Source organism: Schistocerca gregaria, chromosome X (genome assembly GCF_023897955.1).
Source record: "Schistocerca gregaria isolate iqSchGreg1 chromosome X, iqSchGreg1.2, whole genome shotgun sequence".
In the NCBI taxonomy this organism is placed as follows: domain Eukaryota; kingdom Metazoa; phylum Arthropoda; class Insecta; order Orthoptera; family Acrididae; genus Schistocerca; species Schistocerca gregaria.
This window is the reverse complement of record NC_064931.1, coordinates 605033103-605060987: the sequence shown is the minus strand read 5'-3', so window position 1 is coordinate 605060987 and position 27885 is coordinate 605033103. Positions and strand designations below refer to the sequence as shown.

At 43.9% G+C, this 27885-nt stretch overlaps 1 protein-coding gene across 2 annotated transcripts in view; it reads right to left on the bottom strand.

Moving 5' to 3' along the window:
* The window catches only part of LOC126298437 (potassium voltage-gated channel protein Shal), a 996410-nt gene that overhangs the window by 777763 nt on the left and 190762 nt on the right, over positions 1-27885 (bottom strand). The gene's annotated exons all lie outside the window — the stretch shown is intronic.

The following is a 27885-nucleotide window of genomic DNA, read 5'->3' as shown; positions in this document are numbered from 1 at the left end:
TAGCGCCTAGAACTGCTCTGCCACTCCGGCCAGCAGAAAACATGGTGAATGTAGATATAAAATAGGGGGAACATCATGGAAGACAATAGACAAAAAAGAGGCGACTGTGAAAAGGAGATAAAAACGGTAAAACAGTAGCGCATACAAAAAAACCACACAGTGGGACACTTAAAGAACACAAGGCACACTATGACTGGAGCATAAAAGTATCGACGAATGGTGTAGCACATAGCAAACACTGACAATAACACTAAGTACCAGGCCAGCACACAATTAAAATCACACCTCTCAACGCACAGGAGAATCAGCACTAAACACGACACTGACGTGGCACACTGGCCATGATCAAAACGGAGAATCTGCCAGGCGCAAGGAGATGAGGGAGAACGGAAGAAGGGAGGGAGGTGAAGAGAGGGGGGGGGGGGGGAGATGGGCGGGTGGCACACCAAAGAGGGCCAGGTAGGGGGGGGACGTGAGAGGGAAAGAGGCAAGGATGGGGTGCAGGGTCTCGGGGGGGAGGAGGAAAATCCACTCTGAGAGAAGGAGGGGAGAGGGAAAAAGGGAGCCCTGGGGAGAGGGGGAACAAGGCCAGCTCATAGTTGGAAGGAAGGGTATATGTGACGGCGTATTTCATCATCTGGGAGGGGGAGGCACTGGAAATTGCCCTGATGAAGGAGATGGAGGGTGTGGAGGTGGAGAGAGGGAGGGACACAGCGATAGAGGTGCGCCAATGGGCGGGAGGCGGAGAGGAAGGTGGAAACCAGGTGCTGGGGATCAAGTCTACAGACAGGATGCGGAGATGTTGGAGGAACAGGAAGAGGTGCGGGAAGGGGATGAGTCCATACAGGAGCTGTGTGGGGGATGGAAGACAGATACGTAAGGCAAGGTGGAGCGCATGCCGTTCCAGGATTTGGAGGGCCTTGTAAAAGCGGGTGGGTGAGGAGATCCAGGCAATGCTGGCATAACAGAGGATAGGATGGATGAGGGATTTTTAGGTGTAGAGGATGGTGGAAGGATGCAAATCCATGTCTGGCCAGACAGGAGTTTCAGTAGGCGGAGGGGGGAATGGGCTTTCTGCTGGATGGTCTGGAGGTGAGGGGACCTGGTGAGGTGACGGTCGAGGGTGAGGCCAAGGTATCTCAAGGTGGGGGTGAGCTGGATGGGACGACCATAAAGGGTGAGGTAGAAATCATGGAATGAAAAGAGTGGGTGGTGCAGCCTATGATGATTGCCTGCATACATAAACATTTCAATGTTATTTTATATGTTCCACTTCAACATTTCCAATTTCCCCCAGTTGTGTCTGTAGGTATTGGGAAGCTGACGGAAAGAAATTACTGCACAGATGATGCACACACTCCCTCTTCTCAATTGCGAGAGGTATTCAACAAGTAATAAAATGCACTTTTTTATCGGCCAATTTCTATTAAAAATGCGGAATTTGTCATGTTTTATAACGTACCGATAGGTGGCGTCGCTATACGTAGCCTTCCAAATGGTGTATGTAACAGGCAGCTGTTATTGAGCTTCTTTCGCTGAAAATAACAGCATTGCAGATATTCATAGGCACTTGCAAAATGTCAGCGGAGACCTGGCAGTGAACAGAAGCTTGACGAATCATTGGGCGAGGCGTCTGTCATCATTTCACTAAGGTCGCGCAAATCTGTCCTTTCTCTCGAATGCAGGCCGGCCGCACTCAGCTGTGACTTCTGCAATGCTGGAACTTGGCGGGCGCTCAAGCTGCATAACTGTACAGGGATTTTGAAGGGATTGTTCTGTTCGATATCCTCCCTCGTGGTGTCACGATCAACTCTGAAGGGAAGCAGCGACTTCATCGTCTTCGTTGCCGCAAAAATTCAAAAGAAATTCTCCTTCTCCATGACAGTCAGGGACTCACACAACCCTTCGCACCCGAAAGGAGATCATCGGACTTTTATTCCTCATCCACTCAACAGCTAGAATTTGGCACCTTCCGAATTCCATCTGTCTGGCCCAATGAAGGAAGCACTGCGAGAGAAGCAATACGTGGATACTGAGGGAGGTTATTAGTGCTACAAGACGTTGGTACCGACGTCGGCCAGAATAGTGGTGGTATGTGGGGCACCCCCCCCCCCCTCCTCCGCGTCTCATAGCACCTGCAAGGTGGCTTAAGGCCTTTGCATTGAAAGAGGATTATGTTGAAAAACAGGGTTTGGTGGCCAAAGGAGTGGTAAATAATATGTTGTATTGAAATCCTGAATAAAACCAACCTTCTTTCCGTAAAAAATTTGTGTTACATTACTTATTGAACTCCCCTCGTAGTTTCTCTCAGCAGTCCCACCCGTAATCTTTAGCGCCAGTATATTTGGCTAATTCTGTAGTCCCATATAAAGACCCTCTGAAGATAAGTGAATTATCAGTATTGCATTTGACAGAAGACTACGCTAAAGTTTCACATTACGGGTCACAGGCACTTGGACGAACCGACCAGATAGTAGGCGTTCTTAACAAGATAGAAACGAAACTGAATCGAATTAATAAGTCTATTGTTTTTTGCTATAATACGACTGAAAACATTTTTTGGTTTTCAAGAACAGTATGTCTCATGTTTTGACGAAGATCATCGGCTATCAATAAAACTGTGCAAGATTTGGTACGAAGGGCATACGCAAATGAAAGGCATTGTAATTTAGAGAGATCTCTCTAAATTAATTAATGAAATAGTGGCCTTAAAATCAGTTGAAGAACTCCGGGCAAAGAGTGCATTACTCACTTCGTAAAAGTCGATTCCTCCCCACATCTGTCAATGATTCGGAGAAACTTCGATCGCATTACCCCTAACACCCTCACTGTAAACCATCTCAGCCTAAAGTCACGATCATGAGAATTCATCTGGGACTGATGCTGCCCTCCACTGTAGGACTCATCTTCCTCTGAGTTTCTAATTCAGGTGGACATCAAAACTTAATTTATCAAAATCATGGGCAGGCCGTTGTGACCGAGCGGTTCTAGGCGTATCCGTCGGGAACCGCGGTGCTGCTACGGTCGCAGGTTCGAATCCAGCCTCAGGCATGGATGTGTGTGATGTCCTTAGGTTTAAGTAGTTCTAATTCCACGGGGCTGATGACCTCAGATGTTAAATCCCATAGTGCTTAGAGTAATTTGAACCATTTTGAACCAGAATCATGGAATCCATGACTCAGTCACAGATAGGAACTGACTGAAGAAATACAAGTACTGGCAATAATCATTGCAACAGTACGTCCACGTAGGTGTGGTTAACCACATATGCGTACGTCGTCAAATGTATTCATGGAAAACCAGCTCAATGCACCATCTTTAGCCGAGGTAATCACTTACAAGAAAATCAACAATAAGCAGAAAAACACAAGGCAGAAAACGCAAGTATGAACGGCACTCTTAACAGCACCTGCCCGCGAAAGGCAAAGGTCCCGAGTTCTAGTCTCGGTCCGGCACACAGTTTAAATCTGCCAGGAAGTTTCAGCGCTCTTAACGTTTAAGTCATCATCGACAAAGCGGTAAATTAGCTAAATTTGCTAAATAAGAATACATATACTTGCATGATGACGGTGACGGCAGGAAGGGAATCTGGGTACCTTCTAACATCAACAGTGTCAAATCCGAAACACAACATGATAACCCCATGTCGATACGGAGTAAAGGCAAAAAGAAAAAGAATAAAATACAGTGATCAGTCAGATTATTATAATACCGACCTATTATGGATATAAACCCGTCCAGGCGATAGCAACATCACCTGGCGAGGAATGACTGCTAGTCAGACAAACTTACGGTGCATCTAGTACCTGTGAGCGTGCTGTCCGTGTGTAGAGGAGGCGCGATCTATTTGAGTTTGATCGGAGACAGACAGTGATGGCCCGGAGGCTCGAGACGAGCATTTCGGAAACTGCACGATGTGTCGGGTGTTCAAGGAGTGCTGTGATGAGTGTCTTCAACACGTTGCGAAAAGACGGTGAAACCAGTTCCAGACATTGTGAAGTTCTGCGACCACTCCTCGTTATAGATGTCGAACGTCGTAGGCTGGGTAGACTGGTAAAACAGGACAGGCGACGAACTGTCGCGGAACTAACATCAAACTTTAATGTCGGGCAGAGTACAAGTGCGTCTGAACACACAGTGCACCGAACACTCCTAACGATGGACTTCGGCAGTCGATGACCCATGCATGTGCCGGTGTTAACACCGCGAAATCGGCAACTACGACTGAAATGGGAACTGGACGTTGGCGCAGTGGCAGAGCGTTGAATGGTATAATAAATCCCTGCACTTTCTTCATCATACCAATGGACGGTCGCGAGTCTGTCGTCTTCCAGGGAAACAGCCCCTTAACACCTCTACTGCGGGACGGAGACAAGCTGGCGGCGGCCCCATTATGCTCTGGGGAACATTCACGTTGCTATCCGTTGGTCCTGTGTAGTTCGTTCAAGGCGCCATGACAGCCAAGGAGTATCTTACACCATTTACAGACCACGTACACGCCTTCACAACGATCATGTTTACCGACGGTAGTGGCTATTTTCAAAAAGATTATTCGCCATGCCACAAGACCAGAAGTGTGATGGTGTGTGGTTCGAGGAACATAGCGGCAAATTCCAATGGTTGTGCTGGCCTCCTCAACTCGTCCGATCTGAATCCGATCGAAGAAATTTGGGATGTGATTGAACGTGGTGTCAGATCTCATCGCTCCCTCGCCATAATTTACGGGTATTAGGTGACTTGTGTGTGCAGATGTGGTGCCAACTCCCTCTAGCGACCTACTAAGGCCACAATTCTTCCATGCCACGACGCATCGCCGCTGTTATCCGTGCCTCACGTGGACATACTGGCTATAAAGTAGGTGGGCATAATGTTCTGGCTGATCAATGTATATAATGATGGTCTTGGAATTATATTTTCACTCTGCAACGGAGTCTGTGCTGATATGAAACTTCCTGGCAGATTAAAACTGTGTGCCCGACCGAGACTCGAACTCGGGAACTTTGCCTATCGCGGGCAAGTGCTCTACAATCTGAGGTTCGCAGGAGAGCTTCTGTAAAGTTTGGAAGGTAGGAGACAAGATACTGGCAGAAGTAAAGCTGTGAGGACCGGGCATGAGTCGTGCTTCGGTAGCTTAGATGGTAGAGAACTTGCCCGCGAAAGGCAAAGGTCCCGAATTCGAGTCTCGGTAGGACACACAGTTTTAATCTGCCAGGAAGTTTCAAAGATTGTCTTGTTCGAGGTGCGTAAATTATGATGCTGATACACAGATTTAAACTCCGCTTCATCATCACTACATTACCTGGCTTGATCATCAACAAACTCGTTTTCTATCCATCTACAGCAACTGCTCTCGAACAGCCAGAAGATGTTAATGGCGTTATATCGTACTAATGAAGTAAATTTCTAATCCACGAAATTATCTCCATAGTGAGCGGGAGAGGGATAAATTTTTTGAATAAGGCGATGTAGTTCGGCTTATGATCTAGTATTTATTAAGATCTCGCGTCAGTCAAATTTTTATTTTGTACTTTTCCTCGTACATACAGAATGAAATTCACAGATTGTTTGTTGTTTGGACAAAATATTGGTAGATCTCAATAATATTAAAGACAGGACGAATTAGTACATCCTTTTATGAATCTCTGGCTGTGCACTCAACGATGGGACCCTGGGGTTCGTACTCACACATTCTGTTATTTCTTTATGTAAGGAAAATACTGAGTTTTTAAAGGCTTTCCTGGTTTCTGCATTAAATTTGTTTTTAGAACCATGTAACTAAGAAGAAGTCTTAATAAGTATTACCGCATAAGACGGAAAATGTCGCCTTTATTCTGCGAAATCGTATCTGGCTTAATTAACCTCAGAAATGTCTTGCAGCTCAAGAGCTTTCGGTAAGTCTCTTATCCCATAAATATGAAAAGTGCACATTGAAAAAGAGTTGTCATATTAGATGTTGAATTATTAAGATTGCGATAGCTTGTTTAACACTCACACAAGATACGCTTACAGATGATTGCGGATTATTTTTCACTGCTTGCTTTTGTGAAATAAAAATTTTCTTTCTAAATGATAAGCTATTCCGCAATATAACGCCTTAAAACGCTGAGTAGACATATTCAAAATACACTAATACCTTGATCTGTTTAGGAGAATAGCAATGATTCGATAAGCGAAAGTAGCTGACCTTAGATATCTGAGAAAAAAAATAATGTGAACCTGCCAGTTCACATATTCATTAACATGTAACACAAATATTTATAAAAGATTTCCCTATCCACTGATTCTTTCTTATGGATTATGGTTATTGTTGATATTGTTATGTTAGTTGTACGACTCTGAGTACGATGTGTTTTTCGAAAATAGGGGACGTTAACATACAACTTAATAATGAACGGTACGTAATTAAAACTTCCGTCTGCTGCTGAGTTTGTAACAAAATTAATTATATAACATGTGTCGCCAGCATAATGTAAAACCGCTTCCTGAACAGGAAAGGAATTCTTCGGACTGGCACACGCTTAGATGACAACGAAAAGGAATGCATTAAACCACTTACACCAAAGCGCCAAAGAAAGTGGTATATACATGCGTATTCAAATATAGAGATATGTAAACAGACGGAATACGGCACTGCGGTCAGCAACGCCTGTATAAGACGTTGCGGCTACAATGCAAGGTTATAAAGATTTAAGTGAGATTGAACGTGGTGCTATAGTCAGTGCACGAGAGATGTGACAAAGCATCTCCTAGGTAGCGATGAAGTGGGGATTTTTCCCGTACGACCATTTCAGGACTGTACCGTGAATATCAGGAATCCGATAAAACATCAAATCTCCGACATCGCTGCGGCCGGAAAAAGACCATGCAAGAACGGGACCAACGATTACTGAAGATAATCCTTCAGCGTGACAGAAGTGCAGCCCTTCTGCAAATTGGTGCAGATTTCAATTCTGGGCCATCACCAAGTTTCAGCGTGCGAAGCATTCAACGAAACATTATTGATATGGGCTTTCGGAGCCGAAGGCCCACTCGTGTACCCTTGATGACTGTACCACACAAAGTTCTACGCCTTGCCTGGGCCCGTCAACACCGACATTGGACTGTTAATGACTGGAAACACGTTGCCTTTGCCGGACGAGTCTCGTTTTAAATTGTATCGTGCGGGTGGACGTGTACGGGTATGGAGACAACCTCATGAATGCATGGACCCTGCATGCCAACAGAGGACTGTTCAAGCTGGTGGAGGCTCTGTAACGGTGTGGAGCGAGTGCAGTTGGAGTGATATGGGACCCCTGATACGTCTAGATACGACTCTGACAAGTGAAACATACATAAGCATCACGTCTGACCACGTGTATCCATTGATGTTCATTGTGCATTCCGACGGACTTGGTCAACTGAAGCAGTACAATGCGACACCCCACACGTCCAGAATTGCTACAGAGTGGCTCCAGAAACACTGTTCTGAGTTTAAGCACTTCCGCTGGTCACCGTACTATGCAGACATGAACAATATTGACCATAGTGGGCATGCCTTGCAGCGTGCTGTCCAGAAGAGATCTCCATCCCCTCGTACTCTTACGGATTTCTGGACAGCCCTGCAGGGTTCATAGTGTCAGTTCCCTCCATCATTTCTTCAGACACTAGTCGAGTCCACGCCACGTCGTGTTGTGACACTTCTGCGTGCTCGCGGGGGCCCTACACGATGTTAGGCAGGTGTACCAGTTTATTTGGCTCTTCAGTGTATATCAGTGATGTATGCAGTTTCGTTGTGAGTAGAGCTCTCCCCTCCTCCCTCGGGCATGTGTGTGTGTGTGTTGCTCTTAGCATAAGTTAGTTTAAGTACGAGTAGTGTGTAAGTCTAGGGACAGATGACTTAAGCAGTTTGGTCCCTTAGGTGTTCAGACACATATGAACATTTGAATATTTGAGAGCTCTTCGATGAATTTATAAAGATGCTATCTCGAACCTGTTCTGTAAGGTAGTTTCCTCATGTGTCTTTAAATATGTCAGACCCAGAAGGTAGTGAAAGGTCTTCGCTATGGAAGCTTATATGAGAGAACTTCCACGACCGCTCAGATGAGCAGGCTGACGGAGAGAAAAAGGTTCGGGAAATATGGCACTGAAATGTACAACATCCTGAGCAATAGTTCCAAAATATATTATACTGTATACTGACTGTATAAACGGAGAAATTCCGTAGGTCTCCTGTATTTCTAGAATGTTTCCGTAAGATTCATTTCCTCAACAAATTAGCAGTCTTCAACGGATGGCTACATCGTACCTCAAGGTATTTGCAGCAGATGAGGCGTAGCCTTACAGTGAAATTCCTCAATTGTTCGTACTGAATGAAGTACATTATTCTAGATGTCTTTTAAGCGTAAGAAGAAAAATATTGCGATCGCTCTCTGGTTTGTCTTCATATTTACGAACTGAAGGCTGCTGTCACAGGTAGCTTTCTACGTTGTGTCTTTATGCGAGGAGTGCGACAGAGAAATCGAAGATGCGATGAGTATCGGCACGGCAGCAGAAGTCATTGTGGAGACCGCACATTCATCAGGAGGCGTTACACGCGCTCAGCCGCTGCTAAATCTGAAGCGGCGCGGCTGAGCGGAGCCTTGGGCAGAATGGGCTATCTGCCAGCGCCAACGCCCGCTAATTCTACCCGAAAACCCATCACACACCAAATGACGTGTGCATCGCTTCCCAAATTGCAGTGTCCGCAGTCACTGCCCGTCACTAAACTCCTCTATCACGTGTTCAAGCACCGTACCATCGTTCCTGCGAATTTCTGTGAACTCTTGGTTTCTTGTTGTGTGTTGCAGTCGGAGAAATCAAACTTCGGTCACTATTTGACACAAAGTTGGCGACCTCAACAATATATACATTAGCTGCACTGCAGAAACTCGTAAGCTATAAACGTGAAGCTATTGTTAATGGTATACGGAATGAGTTTTTCTATGAGGAAATCGATTTTTGGGAAAATGCATTTTCGAGATATTTAGTCTCCCGTTTAAAATTGTGTATAAAATATATATATGACGTGCTCAGAATCATTTTAAATCTATTTTTTTATACTGCAGCACACTATGTTCCGCGCCGTGTTTACGAGGCATGAAACATCCCTGATATAGCCTGAAATTCCAGAGACGTAAATGAGCACAAGGGAGCTAGCCTTTCTGTTGGCTACACAGCAAGACAGGTGAAAATCGATTTGTATTGTTTCCTTTTTGAGTCAATCTTTGTGCTTGTTGTGAAAGTTGTGTTTGGTGATATCACTGAGTATTCTCCCCTTCAACATGTCAGGACCTAGTCTGAAGGTACTTTAAAAGCATATACGCACAAGAAAGTTAAGGGTAGTATGAATTCGTCTGATTCATCATTAATATTGATATTTGACGTCCCAGTCGCTTCGAACCTGTGTGCTGATAGAGAAACGTTGAGTGATACTGCTGTCATTACACCTGAAAATGCTTCAAAAAGAAAACTAGCTGGAATTGGATAACAATACAAGAAACTAAATGCTGGGTCTACAAAATATGAGATAATTCATGTGTCTTTATTGTGAGTTGTTTTGGAGAACAATTTGTGCTCCAAAAAATGTGCAAAATGTGGTGTTTCAGCGAAAAGAAACAAACACGTAGGACTTGCTCGGCAAATAGAGTAGATGTGCAATTATTGTAATTACTGTGTTGTTGTTGTTTTTATGGTGGTGGTGCTGGTGGCAGCGGTGGTGGTGGTGGTCTTCAGTTCGAAGACTGGTTGCAACCCTCCATACTACTTTATCCTGTGCAAGTTTCTTCATCTTCGAACAACTACTGCAACTTATATCCTTCTGAATCTTCTTACTGTATTCATTTCTTTGTCTCCTTCTACGATTTTTACCCCCAACATAAAACTCCAGTACTAAACGGATGATTCTTTGAAGTCTCAGAATGTGTCCCATCAATCGATCCCTTCTTCAGGTCAGGTTGTGCGACAAATTTCTTTTCTCCACAATTATGCTGAGTACTTCCTCATTGGGTTTGTAGCCTACTTTTCTAACCTTCTTCTCTAGCGCCACTCCTCAAAAGCTTCTATTCTCTTCTTGTCGAAACGGTTTATTATGCATGTTTCACTTCCATACATGGTTACACTCAGAAAAGACTTACCAACACATAGATCTATACTCGATGTTAACAAATTTCTCTTCTTCAGAAACGCTTTTCTTGCCATTGACAGTCTCCATTTTATATCCTGTCGGCTTCAGCCATCATTAGTTATTTTGCTGTCCAAATAGCAAAACTGCTCTAATGCTTTAAGTATCTCATCCCCTAATGTAATTCCCTCAGCATCACCTGATGTAATTCGACTGTATTCCAACATGCTAGTTTTGCTTTTGTTGAAGTTCATCGTATGTTCTCCTTTCAAGATACTGACCATTCTGTTCAGCTGGTCTTCCAAGTCCTTTGTTGTCTCTGACAGAATCACAATGTAATCGGTAAACCTCAAAGTTTTTGTTTCTTCTCCCTGAACTTTAATTCCTACTCCAAATTTTTTCTTTGGTTTCCTTTACTGCTTGCTCAGTGTACAGGTTGAGTAAAATCGGAAGTAGGCTACAATCCTGTCTCGCTCTGTTCTTCACTACTGCTTCCCTTTCATGCCTCTCGAATATTAAAACTGCCTTCTGGTCTCTGTACAAGCTGTAAACAGTCTTTTGGTCCCCATGTTTTACCCCTGTTACCTTCAGAATTTCAAAGAGAGTAGTCCAATCAATATTTTCAAGAGTATTCCCCAGATCTACAAATGTATGAATGTAGATTTGCCTTTCCTTAACGCATCTTATAAGTCGCATGGTTAGTATTGCCTCGTGTGTTCCTACATTTCTCCGGAATCCAAACTGATTTTCCCCTTGGGCGACTTGTACCAGTTTTTCCGTTCTTCTGTAAAGAATTCGTGTTAGTATTATGCAACCATGACTTCTTAAACTGATAGTTCGGCGATTTCCACAGCTGTCAGCAACTGATTCCTTTATAATACTGATTATTACATTCTTTTTGAAGTCTGAGGATATTTCACCTATCTCGTACATCTTGCACACCAGATGGAAGTTTTTTGCCACGACTGACTCTACCAATGGTATCAGTAGTTCTGACGAATTGTCGTCTAACCCTGAGGCCCTATTGGGATCCACATCCTTCAGTGCTCTATCAAATTCATCTTGCAGTATCATGCCTATTATTTTTTCAGTTCCTCACGTGATACTGAGATACAGGTAAACTATATGGTATTAACATTATACTGATTTATGGAACATGGTCTATGGGTAAGGGCGGGGCTGTAGGTACCATGTTACGTGGAGTGATGAACATACCTGCTGTATCCTCAAAATTTGACAAACACATCCTTGCAATAGGATCTACTGCTGAAGATGTAGCACAGGAAAATATGAAAGATACTGTTGAGGAAGCTGTTGTTGAAAATAATAATAACATTGACTTGACAATAGCTTTTGACTGGAACTGGCAGAAGAGAAGCTCCACATCTCTGAATAATGTCACAGCAACATATGGGGACCCGGCAAGGTAGTTGATGTAGCAGTACTTTCCAAGTATTGCAGATGCAAGCATAAAATGAGAAATAAACACGAAGAACAGCACATAGCAACTTATTATGACTCAAGTGGTGTTATGGAAGTTGCTGGAGTAAGAAATATTTACCAGTGCTCAGTAAAATGGTACAGAGTTAGATAAAAAATTAGTTAGGCAATGGTGACTCAAAGGCACTCAAAGAAATTGAGGAACTGAGATCCTAGGGGAACAATGCGAACATTTTCAAACTAGAATGTGCTGGCCACGTTCAGAAAAAGATGGACTGAAGGCTTCGAAAGCTCAAGACAATAAATTGAGGGACGGAAAATGCTTTAGATGGAGAAAACAGGTTGACAGATCCTGCTATAGATCATATTCACAAGTTCTATGGTCTAGCAATTAGACAGAATACAGTGGATGCAGAATCAATGAGAAGAGCAGTTTAGGCTCTGTTTCTTGGCACTGCTTCAAGCAATGAGAATCCTCAACATAGCTATGTCCAAAAGGAGAGGGTAGTTGGTTCAACTATAATAGAGGAAAGGTAACTAAGCAACAAAACAATCACTCTCATTTCCCACCTGCCACAAAGGAGAAATTAAAACAATATTTTGGGACCTCGGAGAGAGAGTTGTACTAAGGAAATGTCTTCACGGCTGGGCTCGTAACCTGTATGAGTGTGTGTGCCAAGTGATATGGAACAGATTACGTAAACCTGTGTTTTGGGTATAAGCACTCTTCACTTTGGCGTTTATGATGCTGTTTCATCATTTAATCAGGGCAAAATAACAAAGTGCGAAGTTTTGCAGAAAATAGGGCTGTGTATAGGATTTGTAACTGCAGTAGCGATGCTTTGTTTAGGCAAGAAATGACTCAGGTCTTCAGATAAAGCAGTACAAATATATTCAAAAAGCATAGAAGAGCCATCAAGAGGAAGCTGTTGGACAATTCTGATGATACTAGCTATGAGCAGGCATGCATTGTAATAAAAACTTTGAAGCTAATTTCCCATAATTTTAGTTTTTGTATACATTTCCTCAGAGTCTATTTACAGTAGAAAGATGAAAATTTCAGGGGTTATTGCTTAAGCCCTTCTAATACGTCTGAATGAAAAGATTTGTGAAATTATTTTGAATTAATGAATTTGTGTTTTAAAACACTCGTTAAAATGTATAACTTTTCTAACATTTAGCAAAATAAAAAACCTCAAAAACGAAACTTTCTTTTTTCAGAATGATTAATTCAGTACAAAAGCAGAACATATACACACGTTCTGTGAACAAATCAATAGTATAGTCTTAATAACTCATGAGAAAAGGTTTCTAATCTTAGCTCAATTTAACTTTGTAGGTATATGGCACGCCGTATACCCTTAAAGGATTACATCTGGTCATGAAGCTTTAATCATATAATCAGTGACGATCATCTTACCCTCACGGTATCCGCTTCCGTATACGAGGCTAGTAACGCACGTTATGCAGCCGAGTGTGCGGACGTTGTGAACCTGTATCATATCATTTCCGGGGCGCGCCCATTGGCTACTGCTGTGAAAGCCAGCGCTGGCTTTCCGGTTTTCGCGGACGGGGGCTATTCTCCAGCCTCCAGATAATAGGCCGCTCTTCCCTATATTGGCTAAGTGGGTGCTGGTCTGAAACAACCATGCTGTTTTCAAAGGCGAATGAATTTCACAGGATAGCCGACATTTCCAAACACCTTTCGGAAAAATTTGTAAGGTTGTTAGGAAGCAGCAGATTACAGCAGGTGCTGTAACTGTTAGATGGAAATGGTCAGTTGAGGGGCCTGAATTCTGCACTGGAGGCTGACTGCACGAAAGGTCTGCACGTTAAAATAATTTAATGAAGCGGTTTAGTAGCTCGCGAAATCGAGTCTCCCGGCAACGCTCGTGAGGTGAGGACGGAAGTCTTCGGAGATGTGGGCCTTTGGGGCCGGCTGAGCTTTCATGTGTTGCGTGTCTCAAGTCGGGAGTGAATGCTTCTCGGTAATCAGTACAGTTCTTACTCTTGAAAGAACGCAAAGCTCATAGAACACTTGCTGATAACTGCCGCTAAGATGAAGACAACAAGTGACTTCTTACAGAAAGTTTATGGCACGACAAGGTCTTAATCAGATCCAACACCAAGAACTTCTGCTCCTGGAGTACCCTGAGGCAGAATATTGCTCTGAAATCTGGATCAATAGGCCATACAACAAATCGTCGATACACAGCTCAACCAGACAATGATCATCATAGAGACAACTTGAAACGCTCCAACTTTCTGGCTGTCTATTCTCAACCACACAGCTACCCAATTTTTGCGGTGAGGTTACAAAAGTAGCAGGTGTTCATTGTCTTCCTGTACATGAGTACAATCCTGCTCTGAATAGAAGCGAACTTCGCACCCGTCATCCACCAATACAAAGTGTAAAATGTTTGGTTGGCACGCAGTAACTAAAACAGACCGGTTGACAGAAATATGGCAGAACAATGCTACCTCATAACAGTTTGAGATGCCCTGAACCTCTTCCATGCCACAAAGTTTTGAAGAGCACCACACGATCTGATCTCCTCCCAACACAACAAGGACAAATAGTGGAAGGAGTGGTTACTCAGTTAACAAATTGGTATTAACAACATCACCCAGTTGTGAGTGGTGTGCATAACGACAAACTGTTCAGTATAAAGCCGGCAGGAGTGGCCGTGCGGTTCTAGGCGCTACAGTCTGGAACCGCGAGGCCGCTACGGTCGCAGGTTCGAATCCTGCCTCGGGCATGGATGTGTGTGATGTCCTTAGGTTAGTTAGGTTTACGTAGATCTAAGTTCTAGGGGCTGATGACCTCAGATGTGAAGTCCCATAGTGCTCAGAGCCATTTGAACCATTTGTTCAGCATAACATACGTGCGTGTCCAAAACGATCAGCCCGGCAGATCTGAAGGAATTCCAGATGGTACGAAAGATATCATCTCAATCAGTAGTTTAATATAACTGTATCTTGACCTACTCTGTATTGGTAATACTGTAAATTTAATCATCTTATAATTAAGAAATTTTTCTGTACGTTAAATGTAAGTACACTACTGGCCATTAAAATTGCTACACCTAGAAGAAATGCAGATCATTGGATAAATATATTATACTAGAACTGACATGTCATTACATTTTCACGTAATTTGGGTGCATAGATCCCGAGAAATCAGTACCCAGAACAACCACCTCTGGCCGTAATAACGGCCTCGATACGCCTGGGCATTGAGTCAAACAGAGCTTGGATGGCGTGTACAGGTACACCTGATCATGCAGCTTCAACACGATACCACAGTTCAACAACAGCAGTGACTGGCGTATTGTGACGAGCCAGTTGCTCGGCCACCATTGACCAGGCGCTTTCAGTTGGTGAGAGATCTGGAGAATGTGCTGGCCAGGGCAGCAGTCGAACATTTTCTGTATCCAGAAAGGCCCGTACAGAACCTGCAACATGCGGTCGTGCATTATCCTGCTGAGATGTAGGGTTTCGCAGGGATCGAATGAAAGGTAGAGCCATGGGTCATAACACATCTGAAATGTAACATCCACTGTTCAAAGAGCCGTCAATGCGAACAAGAGGTGACCGAGACGTGTAACCAATAGCACCCCATACTATCGCGCCGGGTGATAACCAGTATGGCGATGACAAATACACGCTTCCAATGTGCGATCACAGCGACGTCATCTGACACGGATGCGACCATCATGATGCTGTAAACAGAACCTGAATTCATCCGAAAAAATGACGTTTTGCCATTCGTGCACCCATGTTTGTCGTTGAGTACTCCATCGCAGGCGCTCTGTGATGCAGCGGCAAGGGTAACCGCAGCCATGGTCTCCGAGCTGATAGCCCATGCTGCTGCAAACGTCGTCGGACTGTTCATGCAGATGGTTGTTGTCTTGCAAACGTCCCCATCTGTTGACTCAGGGATCGAGACATGGCTGCACGATCCGTTACAGCTATGCGGATAAGACGCCTGTCATCTCGACTGCTAGAGATAAGAGGACGTTGGGATCCAGCACGGCGTTCCGTATTACCCTCCAGAACCCACCGATTCCATATTCTGCTAACAGTCATTGGATCCCGACCAACGCGAACAGCAATATCACGATACGATAAACCGCAATCGCGATAGGCTACAATCCGATCTTTATCAAAGTCGGAAACGTGATGGTAGCCATTTCTCCTCCTTACACGAGGCATCACAACAACGTTTGAGCAGGCAACGCCGGTCAACTGCTGTTTGTGTATGAGAAATCGGTTGGTTACTTTCCTCATGTCAGCACGTTGTAGGTGTCGCCACCGGCGCCAACCTTGTGTGAATGCTCTGGAAAGCTAATCATTCGCATATCACAGCATCTTCGTGTCGGTTAAATTTCGCGTTGTAGCACGTCATCTTCGTGGTGTAGCAGTTTTAATGGCCAGTAGTATACTTGCATTGTTAAAGAAAAAGTTTTCTTGTGTGATATGATAATAGCCGCACGCCAAATAAATAAATCCGTTTTTTCTTGAAAAAGGGAGTGATTTAATGAGTGATTATTTGTATTTTGGACGGAGTTTTCATATTAGAACGTGAAGACATCAGATAGGTGGCAGAATTCGTGAGGTGTTGCTCATGGTTCAGTTACATGGATGTGACCACCGCCCATGCTCAAGTCAACTTGCAATAACCACGCACAGATGGCTGGTGGTGGCACTAGCGGTCTAGGATATATAAAGCGTGCCTGGGGGGACGCGGAAAAGAGTGCAATCGTTGTCATAATACGGAAACGGAGAAATTTACCTGACATCCAGAAGTGTATTATCATTGGCTTTCGGGCCAACGGTCGAAGCATTCCGAAACGTCCTAGTTTTTAAACTGTTTGTGTACCGACGTGGGTAAAGTACATCATGCATGGCGCTAACCAATACCAGCGCAAAGATCGCTGTGGTGCGCTACGGACTATAGATGAGAGGGATGAACGACAGCTGTGGATATGTGTACGGGGGTAATACACATGCAATTATTGAGCTACTAGCCGACCAGATGAACCAAGGAACTAGCTGCGTATGAGCCCCTGCCGCACCCGCCTGGTTCATGCACCCATGCTAACTGCTGTTCATCGTCTAAGAAGACTAGAATTTGCACTCCAGTATCGCAACTGAACGTCCACTGATTGACGACAACTGGCTTCTTCAGATGAATCTAGTTTCACGCTCTATCGGACAGACGGCCTTTTGTGTCTGCGGAAAGCAAACAAGGAGGGAGTGTTACGGCCTGGGTAATGTTTCCGCGGAAATCCCTGGCCGACTTCGTCCTTCTGGAAGGCACAGTGGATGAACACAAGTAGACATCTATCACTGGGGACCATGTACCCTCCTAACGTAGTTTTCCTCAGCACAATGGCATCTATCAACAGGATAATACGCCGCGTCACACAGTTCGCAGTGTATGTGCGTGGTTTGCAGTGCACCAGGATGAGTTAACCCTACACCGCTGGCCACCAAACTCCGCGGATTGAAACCAAATCTACAGTCTGTGGGGCCACTTCGATCGGGCTGTTCGCACCACAGATCCTTAGGCGAGAAACCTAGTGCAGCCGGCCACAGCACTGAAGTCGCATGGCTCCACATCCGGTACCTTCCAGAACCTCACTGACTCTCTTCTTGCATTTCTCGCAGTGGTACGCGCTGGAAAAGTGGTTATTCAGGCTCTTGACAGGAGGTCACATTACTGTAACTCGACACTGTAGAAGTCAACGAGCTGCCTTTGTTTCAGTGAAAACCTTCAGTGTTTTTCCGTGATTCCTCCTCCCTTTTAACTCTATAGTGTTGTCCAGTTTGCTTTTTTGAGGACTAGACTAAACCAATTGTATACCGTGTAGTGATTGTTTGTGGTGTTCGGTTTTCAGTCCAGCGGTGGGTCTTAAGATCTTTCAAAAGTAGATGGATTGTTACAGGATATTAATTAGTGTTATAGAAGACATGACTATTTTAACTTTGTCTTGTGAGTCAAAGCGAGACTGGCGAACTTTATTTAGCATGATAGCATAGGTGTTGCAGCGCACAGATATAATCCTGATCCGTTGATAAACGGAAGTCTACGGAGAAACACCTCGTGTGATTTGTCGCGCTCACCGAATGGCGCTAAGAGTTCGTTGGCTCTGACTGCGGCTACGGAAGCTCCTCAGAGAGGACCATTAGGAACGTTTCAAAACTTCTTGACTGATTATAGCTGTGTACCAGAGCGGGAATCGAACCTAGACCCTTAACTTTGACAGTCAATACTCTTTACTAATTCATCTATCCAGGTACGACTACGACCCCGGCCGGCACACAAAAATGTTTCACATGGCTCTGAGCACTATGGGACTTAACATCTGAGGTCATTAGTCCCCTAGAACTTAGAACTACTTAAACCTAACTAACCTAAGGACATCACACACATCCATTCCCGAGACAGGAGTCGAACGTGCGACCGTAGCGCCTAGCACCGCTCGTCCACACCGGCCGGCGGCTGGCACACAGTTTAAACTTCTCAGTACGCCTCGGGCAAGTATTAGCTTGCAAAGGATACTGTATCAGGAAATCCTACACGGTTCAGCGTCTCGTTAACGCGTGAAGCCCCTCATTAGGCAACAAGGGGCTGTAAACACCCAAGTTTGCGCACTGATTCTGGCCTGTGTAGATTTCATCACACCATTCCAAACGAGACATTGTGGACGCCAGTGGTGGCTTTATTCACTTTCGTGCCATATATTTTATCAATTGGTCTTTCTAACGTCTTGGTGGTTGCTCTGTAATACTATTAGGACTCTGAAAAGAGTTCATGAAGCTTGAAAACGATGAAGTGCCTCAGATGAATAATACCGTTTGTAACTGCGTAAGTAATGGTCAACCAGCATTCTGGAAATTTCCACATTGTGACACAGTTTGAAAAGTGTTAAGTCATTCCCATCCTGACACTTTTCTCTTCCCTGATGTGGAAATCACATCTGACACCGATTAAAGTCGTATGAATGTCGATCAACTCATTACTTCTGATTCAAGTGACGAGGACTGCGGTAGTGATTTTACAGGTCAAGCCATCGTTATTCATCTCTTTTCTCTCTAATAACAGGGAAACTATGCATGAATATAGTATTCTCGCTTACACGCTAAAACCGTGAACAGACAGCGTTAACAGAACGCGAGGGATAGTGATTGGTACTCCCTGCACCGCCCCTCCCGAGCGACCCTTGTGAAAACTTCCCTTTGGCAGACACAGCAGTCTGCTTCCGAGAAATCTGGTATGCGAACAACAAGATGGACCCAGCGAGTACGTTAAAAGGACTGCAATAATGGGGGTTTTACATGTGTCCCTTCGGGCAATACGCTTTCTGGGAATGGCATTGTGCGTTGGCTAGAGAGTACGCAGAAGGCTAGTGGTATGAGGGAAAGCTTTTCCATCCCACATTTGTGAAAGCTACGACTAGGATGTTCTAAAAAAGACAGCTATGAAATGGAGATCACTGAAAGTCATCCAGAATGTTTTCGAGAGAACACCGCGGTTTAGTAATTAAAGGCACGAGGCTACGAGGCTATGACGTAGGCCTGTAGTTATAGGATCGGTGCGAGCTGGACAAAGAAATTCTACTAGTGGTCTTCACTCTGGTAGGAAACTTCATCTCGATTGCTGGAGCCGGCCGCGGTGGTCTCGCGGTTCTAGGCGCGCAGTCCGGAACCGTGCGATTGCTACGGTCGCAGGTTCGAATCCTGCCTCGGGCATGGATGTGTGTGATGTCCTTAGGTTAGTTAGGTTTAAGTAGTTCTAAGTTCTAGGGGACTAATAACCACAGCAGTTCAGTCCCATAGTGCTCAGAGCCATTTGAACCATTTTTGATTGCTGGAGACGGTTTTCTGGAAACATCATTAGTATAAGACCCTGTTGTAGACAAACGGAGTTCAGTTGTGGAGAAAACTGGGGCGAGACATCCAACTGCAACACACAGCTACTCGTAGGCTGTATCGAGGACAAAGGCGCAGGTAAACAAGGGGCACTAAGAGAGGTCAACAAAAAACAAAAAAGACGATTTAGGAATTGACCGGGAGAGGAACGTGAGTTCTGTCCCTCGAATTCCGGTGTTCTGCATTCGAAAACAAGCCTTACCCTAGCCTGAGGTTGTAAACAAAAGCTGTTGTCAAAGTGTCATTTCGTCCAAGTAGCAGCATAAAACAAACGAACAGATGACATATGGGCTATGTTTCGACAGTATTCTTGGCTCATACAGCTGCTACCTACACAGTTACCAATAATGGAGTTTTTGCTGCTACTTCGCTACAGTATTGTAGGGGCTCAGAGGTTGGCGAAAGGGTGCCGAAGCGAGTACACTGCCTGGATGAATATTTCTGATTTTTCTGTCAACTGATAAGTAAAGTGAAACTGTTTAACCTAGAGTGCTTGAAAGTATTTGTTAGAATAATAAGTGAAATGACAAACAGACCTTACTTACAAGTATAGCACATCGTTTCATCTCACTTTAATTTTCTGTAACAGACGCTATAAATGACAGCACTGTATCCCATTTTGAAAAATATGCAGCAGGCGTTGGTGCCAAATATATCAGAAATATCGGTACGGCTGAACTGCTTAATGAAATAACGTCTTTCAGATTCCTGTAGAAAGATCTGATGAAGAGCACCGAGACAGTTTCCCATTTGGATTTCTTGAAGTATGAGTAACGAGCTGCTTACTGAAAGATCTAAATGGCGTTGAATATATTTATGACAGTTCTAGTGACTGCAATGTCTTATCAACGCAGTTTCAGGAAATTAAAGAAAAGAAAAGTTACTTAATGTCGAGTCTAGGTAAAGGAGACTGTCAAAGTCAGCTAACTTGGCAATAAGATACGACGCACCTGGTGAATGTGACTCCAATGGTGCAAGCAATCAGCTTGTATTGCTCAAAGTAAGAAATCGAAAAGTAAAACTAAAATAAAACACAATTTTTGGAAAGGAATGTGTTCTCAACACTTTATTATAGGTATTTTTGTTTTAAATCCGATTAATGAGCTATAGACTATTAATAATTTATGAACAGAAAACGAAATCCGTTCTTTGTTATACGTCATACTAAAATAATCAATTTATAGTAGTTTCCATAAACAATAAAATATAGATTTTATTTTACTTTCAATTTTCTTAGAAAGTTTATACAGTTTTCAATTTGTTTACTACGATACATTTAATTTGCTGTGAGCAATATTTTTACCTATATAAGTAACATAAGTAATATTATTCAGTAATGCTTCATATTATTGCACCTGCCTTACAAACTGACGGAGATGTCCGTAAAAAAATTTCCTGAGGGGTACTGGCGGGGGGGGGGGGGGGGGGGGAGGGGGTAGGGAGCGAGGCCGCAGCTTCGGCAGCTCTGCCAGGACCGCAGGGTCACCTCGCAACAGGTCTACGCGTTCACAACATATGATGGTCGGAATACGTAGCAGCATTGGCCGGTTAGGGCGGTACTGCGTCTGCTACCGTTTCAGTAAAATTCATGGTGACTTTTCACTACTAGGCATGCAGACACAGTTGCATGTAAACTCATTTACTGTGAATGTATGCTTTCCCGGCGTATACAGCTGGCGAAGAGTTCTCGGGATTCCAGCCGGGTGGCGGCGTCTTCAAACTGCGACGTTTCGACGCGTGATATACTCGTCATCTTCTGGCGAAGTCGCCAGAAGATAATGAGTATGTCACTCGTCGAAACGTCGCAGTTTGAAGACGCCGCCACCCGGCTGGAAGCCTGAGAACTCTTCGCCAACTCATTTACTGTTCCGGTATGACCATGCAATCACTGGTTTCATTTCGCGGCTACGTTGTGAGGGATTAGTACGACAGGAAATCGATTTGCATAAAAATTTCCCTGTTAAATTACCTTTGCCAACCGTACCATTGCATATTATAACATAGTTTGGTGTTTTACTTTGATGTTTTATTGTGGCTCATTCGTCATGGACTTAGTGTTGTTGAAAGGAAGTTCAAAACGGCAAGCAGACGGAGGTGGCCAGTCATGAGACCCGTTCATACTGTAGCTAGTTCATAGTCTTTGGACTATTGCTTCTACATGCTGCTGAGCCAAATGAAGTCGTTTAGGGCTCGGTATGTGCCCTAAGTACACCAATCGCACTTGAATGAATTTATACATTTGTAGGTTGCATTTCAGACCATTTTGTTGCAGTGTCTGGACTAGCAGAGTAAGTTCACCAGATATAGCTCTCTTGTAGTTCCACTTACTAATATAACTTCCAGATAATTGTAGGTGTTCGGAAGCTTTGAATCAGGTACTCCAAAAAACATTGAAAAATTATTGGTACACTAGCAATTCCAAAAGGTAACCTGTGGTATCTGTAGAATCCAAATGGAGTATTAATAACCGTCTGTATAGGAGCGACACTAAGCAATCTTCGAATTGATCAGTTCTAGAGAAGTATTGTCCACTTGATAGTCTTGGCATGAGCTCTCCTGGCCTTGAAGTAGGATAGACGTCCATCCCTGATTGTGGGTTTCAAGTTGATTTAAAGTCACCAAAATCATGTAGGGAGTCATTCGGTTTATTAACACAACCATGGTGTGTCCCATTGACTGGATATCAGGAGTGTGAGAATGGCTCGTTGCACCATACTATCTAATTCGGACTTGAGGTCATCTCATAGTGTTACTGGCACTGGTGTTGCTCTAAAGTAGTTAGTTAGTACAGAAGATTTTGGCTGAATGTGAGCTACATAGGGGACTGATGACCACAGATGTTAAGTCCCATAGTGTTCAGAGACATTTGAAAACTTTTGAGCTACATAGTCTTAAAAATAGGTCCGCAAATTCGGCGCATAGTGAATCGAAATTATAGAATGGTACAACTGCTGACACGATGTTGACGACATCTACTACTTTAAAACCATAAGATGAAAAAGCTTCGATTTCAAAAAAGTTTTGTGCCTATCGTGATGGCACTAATAGGAAAGAATCAGACGGTTGGCCTCTTTGTACAACGTTGTTACAGTGCATTTATCATACAAAAGTATACAGGGCTTTCAGAATTAATTTTAACTCTTCAGCGGAATGTGTGCCGATTCGAAATTTCCTGGCAGATTAAAACTGTGTCTCGTACCGGGACTCGAAACTGGGAGCTATGCAGTGCTTGCTGTAGGACTGCAAACTTTATGATGTCACGCTGAAGAGCAGGGGAACCAATCAGAGCATTGGGTTCCTCATTTATAACAGATACTGGTGAACTGGTACCAGCAAGAAATTTGATTAATTGTTGTTGATCGTTAGTGGGAGAGAGAAGTTTTTCGGGTGCTGTATGAAAGGGTTCAACTGTGGTTGTAACGTGTCCATGCTGCTACTGTGTTGCCGGTGCAACGCGGAGTGGCTTTTGCAATCTTCCGCCACATGTCCTTATTTACGACGCTGCGCACAGCGAGTTTTCCTGTATAGGCACTGCGTGGGCGTATGTTTAGTAAAACAGTCTGGTCACGCTGTATACCGCTTTCTGCTATTGTTATAGTGAGGTTAGGTGGTACAGTGGCTACGTGAAAACTGTGAGTAAATATGTGCCACTGCTGATTTGTTGTTTGGCCTTCGTCCCGGAATGGATGCCGGGCTTGAATACCGAGTCGTATGACAAAGATGAACAGTAGGTGTTCCGCTTATTGCAGCGTGAATGGTAACGTCGTTTATGGAATATATCTCACTTTCATTAAAATTTTGCTATCCTATATTCGATATTTTTTGCAGTTTTACAGAAGATTAAATGCATTCCTCAAAATAGTGCAGAGTGGCATCTGGTATTTCAAAAGTTTTTGCTGTTGTAAACATGTCTTCGAGAGTAGGTTATGTTAATTTCACTGCCAGTGCACAAACTTCTTTGTCGGGTGCATACATAATTATTATACCACGCACTAGCGATTCGGTTTAGGATTGCTTACAGTTTCGATTTTCACACGGAAATCGGCGCTTACAGGAGAGCCCTTTGAGATCAACTGGCCTTGCAGCATATGACAGCTCTTACGACAGCGAAAAACTGTGAGCCTAGCTGCTACAACATCTATTCGCTGCTCGCAAAACTTATAGAGCAGACTATGAATTTCCGACAAATCCAAACATTCAAGTTTATCAAGATGGCGTCATTTTTGTAGAAGACAGTATTTGGGTTTCTAGGTAACAGAAACGCACTATGTTTAGTGAAGTCGGTTATGCTACGCGCTTGGAAGTGTAGTTACAGACGTCTGTGGTATGAGACCCAGTCTTTGTCTACCAGGTGAAGTGGCGTGAATGGTGGGGGGGATGCTGTTCTGGCGCGATGAGCTGCTTCAGTGTAAGTCATTGCTGCTGCTGTTGCTCCATATTTTGTTTTTGTAGTTGCATTTGATGCTGTAGTTGTTGCTTTAGTTGTTCCTTTTGTTGTGCCTGTTGCATTTAAATCTGCAGCTATTACTGCCAAAATTTCACGCTTTCCGGATCCATCATCAATGAATTCATTCTGTTGTTCTCACACAGACGCTAAGTTCGAATCGTCGTCTCCAACATTACATCCTCTATGGTGTTTCGCAGTCTTTATTATGAAGATAATACGGATACAGAGTAATCACTCGATAGTTCACAATTCGAGCCCTGGTAGAGTCGTCTTAAATTGTAGAACACACCAAGAGAACAATTCAAATAGTCTAGTATTCGGCAAAGCTGTAGAACATCGCCGGCCGGTGTGGACGAGCGGTTCTAGGCGCTACAGTCTGGAACCGCTCGATCGCTAGGCTTTTAAGTTCTAGGGAACTGATGACCTCGGGAAAGTTAAGTCCCATAGTGCTCAGAGCCATTTGAACCATTTTTTGTAGATCATCAATACAAAACGTAGTTCAGCTGAAATCCAGTAAACAGCCAGGTGACGAAAGTAAATTGTAAGCGTGGTAGAGACTTCAGCACAGCACGACTCGAAATGTGCTGCAATGGCCCGGCAGTCGGCTTCATCTCCGTCACCACGCGTGCAGCGAGTTCCTTGTGACGGCCGTCTGGCGTCCATTACCAGAGGCCGGAGGCGTTGTTGTTAGCGAACATGGCGGGGTATTGACCTAGCAGTCAGGTAACAAGGACACAGCACATTTGTAACTGAAGTCAACCAGAGAAGTTGTGTATATTAGAATAGATATTGTGATATTCAGATAGTTATTATAATATATTAGGAGAGATAATGTGAATAGAGATGTAACGATGCTGAATTGTACATGAATGCAGTAAGTGGTAGGAAAATTTTCTAAAACTTTGGACATGGACCAATAGCAGTAATTTCAGATGATGATGATGATGATTATGATAATTTATGTGTCAAAAATCATGATGGGAATAGTGAGAAGAACAGTGGACTCATACAACGCTCTTGTGAAACAAATGTTGGCATTTCTAAATAATAAGTGATAGCCTTCAGATTAAAGAATGTTTCTGCGTATTTCAATAGCGAGGACGTGCCAGTAGCACAATGGGAAGTGTTGTGCAAACGAGCAAGGATCGGCTGACGTCACGCCAGTATTGATTGAGCGCACGGGCGTGCCGCGGCGCTGCACGGCCCACGGCCGGCGGACGAGCTACAACTGGGCGAAATTCCCTCGCAGCTGCAGTCTCCGCGCCACTTCGTAGTCCGTGACCGTGCCGTGCGTACAGCGCTATCCACGCGTGGAAAATACGTAGCCGTTACGAACATTACGTCCACAACAGAACTTTGGGGAAATGATCGTCCTCACGAGTTGAATGTTCCATATTTGTAACGGCCCCGTATAAATAGCCAGTTCACACAAAGGCATCTGAATAATTTGCGAAAACTGATGCTGGACTTGAACATAGAAAATCTGAATTGTTTATCGCGGAGTGACTCGATTCAATCATTAGAAATTGTTGGTAATGATTTGAAGCCACTCAGGACTATGTACTCCTTCGGGCTATGCACGAGTATGCGTCAAATCTGTAGAAGCTGATTCTTTCATTTCTTATTTGTCTTCACTTATGTTCTTCATCACCTACATCTTTTCGTTTTCTTTGCTCATTTAGCTACTATTAACTCAATTAGTTTGTTCTTATCGACTTTCCAACGAAGTTATTGTAGGAAAACGTTTCCATTGTGGAATTCTGCATTAAGAATCCTTCATTACATTTCCACTGTTAAGTACATGCTATAGAATAAGTGTAAATACAGCCTTTATGCCTATGTCTGTCCTGTCATCTCATACTAGCTTATTTTTCGAAATTTACATTCTCTTTCATAAAAAGTTCAAATGGGTCTGACCACTAGGGGGCCTTAACTTCTAAGGTCATCAGTCCCCTAGAACTAAGAACTACTTAAACCTAACTAACCTAAGGATATCACACACATCCATGTCCGAGGCAGGATTCGAACCTGCGACCGTAGCGGTCACGCCGTTCCAGACTGTAGCGCCTAGAACCGCACGGTCACCCCGGCCGGCTTTCTCTTTCATACCATGCTTTTCTAGACTGCAGGGAACTCGCTACGTCGTAGCATCCACATTAATTCCCTCGCAGATAGATTTTAAGAGTGAAATGCTATTCAATAATATTTCCACGAGGGTTTATTTTCCAATTTCTTCCTATTTTTACAGAACGATTTTAGGCTTTTGATGCTTAGTTCATTCTTAACTCATAATATCACATTGAATGGTTAATGGTAAAAATTATACCATAGCACTGATAACGTTGAAGTATATTTTGAGATTATTGTCTTTGTTCAACGTGCGGTAGCGTTCTCGCTTCCCGCGCCCGGGTTCCCGGGTCGATTCCCGGCGGGGTCAGGGATTTTCTCTGCCTCGTGATGACTGGGTGTTGCGGGATATCCTTAGGTTAGTTAGGTTTCAGTAGTTCTAAGTTCTAGGGGACTGATGACCATAGATATTAAGTCCCATAGTTCTCAGAGTCATTTGAACCATTTTTTTCTTTGTTCAAGTGAACTGAGCTAAATTAATGGTTCAAATGGCTCTGAGCACTATGGGACTTAACATCGGTGGTCATCAGTCTTCTAGAACTTAGAACTACTTAAACCTAACTAACCTAAGGACATCACACACATCCATGTCCGAGGCAGGATTCGAACCTGCGACCGTAGCAGTCCCGCGGTTCCGGACTGAGCGCCTGAACCGCTAGACCTCCGCGGCCGGCTAAATTAATGGAGGAGATCCAAAGAAGAGGATAAGTTTCGTAAGCTCGATAGCGTCACGGAAATGGTGATCCAGCTCTAGTGCCAAATGCTGCATTGTGGAGGATTTCCCTGTTAAAATTCAAGAGCCAAGCAATATAATGCTTCCCCCAAGATATATTTCGCGAAATGGTCACGTCGGTCAGGGGAGTGTGGGCCCGAACGGACGCTTACCGTCATTCCCTTTTCCCCTGCAGCATTCGCGAAAAGAACCTCAAAGGGAGAAATGATAGCGATGTCTTCTGCCCTGTGCCGTAAGATGGTTTGCGGAATACAGTTTTCCTTTTTTTTCTTGTTCCTTTGTCCCGCTGCTGTGCTAGGTCGGCACGATTAATAACGATTTTGGCGCGATTAATTTAAGGGATAACCAGATTTCCTTCCTATCTCGACCCCCATTACGTTCCCGGGACAGAATGTGAGCATCCCTACTCTCTGCGCGTAGTGTTATTCATGTGAAAGTGGGCGAAAGTTTTCTAATTGTCTGCGAATCGTGTAACTGAGGTGGGACTCGGATATCAGCCCGGTATTCACCTCGTCGGATCTGTGAAACCGTCTGGAAACAATATCCAGTTGGCCGGCACACCGACCTTCGTCGTTAAATCGACGGGCTGGTTTAATCCGGGGCCGGCGCATTTCCCCAACGCGGAAGCGGCTATGTCACGTGCACGGCTATCCAGGCGGACAGGTTTGCGGTGTGTAGTTGAGGCTGTAAATTTACAAGCTGCTAATGTATACACATTTATCGTATTCTATTTGCGTCCCTTACGTTGTACAGTGGATAATAAACACTTATTTTTTTTTTTAAAAAAAAGGAGAAAGTAAAAACATAAACTGAAACTATAGAGAATAATTTAAAAAATATAGCCATTCTCACTGAATCGTTGTGGACATGAGATCTCCTAGGAAGCAAACTCCCTCAGCAACTTACTGTTCTGGACAAGCCTCGCTGCGCTGTCGACGCTAACTTATTACGTACCAACAGACACGTAAAAACACTACATCTGCGCGAACGTACGTGTGCTTGACTCGGCAGAGGAGACGCCGCTGAAAGTTTTTCAGAACTGTAAAAGTACGCAGTTTAATC